Here is a 1,571-nt window from a genome sequence, read left to right on the forward strand (position 1 = left end):
TTCTCCTCCTCCTGCCAAACAGTAAAATGGATTCAACTCTGTCATTTGTCAGCCAAATGACTTCAAATTTGGCATGGAGGTAGAGTGGGCCAATACCCCCATGCGTTTTTTTTTCATTTTTTTGATACATGCCTTTGAAAAATTTTTATGAAGGTTTTTTGGGGCATTTTTCGCCAAAAAATGGATTTTTGGATTTGCATACCTGTGATAAGATTAGTAAAGCTTTCGAGATTCAATGTGCTTGTTCTTGCATCTTTGTTCTCAATTACATAGCTACTATATAATTCATTTACACTGGGGTAAGTTTGGAATAGTCCACTTTTGCGTGGGAGGGAGATGGACTGAAATATGCTGTATTTGCTCCCAAGCAAATGTAGGCCTCTCTAGTCTAACTGTTATATCTGTTGTGGAGGCCACATGCCAACCGCGCACGCCCCCACAACAAATATCACAAACAGACACTTTTTATTCCTTATTTGTCCCGCACCGTCGCCAACCTTCCACTCTTCATTTTCCATCATTGTTCAGACGGAAGTTTGGTAACGTCAATAGATAGCGACTCAACAATGAGCTCATTAGTGAATCCGATGATTGACATAATCCGAAGTTTTCTTGATCAAAACAACAGTGTAAAACGTGAGAATCCCGGTTGATGACGTTATCATTTTACCGTTGGTTCTGGTGAAGAGAGAGAGAGAGAGAGAGAGAGAGAGAGAGAGATGTGGATGGCATATGAACGCCCACGAGTCATTAGTCACTTGCATTAAATGTCGGCGATCTATTGACGTCAGGAATCAGACCTCGTGACCATAATCTTTTTGGTGCGCTGTTTTCTGGTCTTTCCACACCGGAAGGCCTGTTTATGATAAGTAAGTACGTATAAAACTCGCCATCGGCTAAACGTCGGCACCACACCGTCGCCGCTTCACTCACCTGACGCCGCGCTCGACAAACTTCGCCGCACCGCAGAGATGGCATCCCACCTGGCCCTGGCCCTGCTCCTCGGGCTCGTCATCGCCGTGCTCCCCGGTAAGTCACGCGCAGTCTTCAGGCAGATTTATTGTTTTGTCTGTGCAGCTTTCAGATGGTTCGATTCCTGACACTTTTCCTCACTCTACCCAGGTGTAAAGTGCGTACCTGATTTTGGTTTTGGAGGTAAAAGGCGGCGGAAGGAGAGGAATGGACCCCGCGCCTTGCAATGCCCTTCCCTACTAGACACAGTGGATTAAGAGCCCACCTCTAAAAAGTTATAGGACTACCTTTACCTTCTTTTCGGCAACGTTTAGAGGTACTGGTTATCGAAACACAAGGGAAAGCCTTGGCCCTTGAGGTGGAAAAGATATATACTGTGGTCGGTATAATAGCGGACAGCGTTAGGTCGAAGATAGCAGTTCTTGAAATCCAATATGCGACCCGTGCCGTACCGCCACCACTAAATCATACCATAGAAGATCTGTCAATCAGTTTTCTGTTCTTCTTCACGCCTCACTTAGTGTCACAGGTCGCGGTGCAAGTACTAGTATATACGTGAATATTCAGCTTCCTCCTGCTTCTTGGTCAGCTTCTTGGCA

The sequence above is a fragment of the Branchiostoma belcheri genome, unplaced genomic scaffold (assembly GCF_001625305.1).
Source record: "Branchiostoma belcheri isolate BF01 breed outbred unplaced genomic scaffold, Haploidv18h27 scaffold74, whole genome shotgun sequence".
Taxonomy (NCBI): domain Eukaryota; kingdom Metazoa; phylum Chordata; class Leptocardii; order Amphioxiformes; family Branchiostomatidae; genus Branchiostoma; species Branchiostoma belcheri.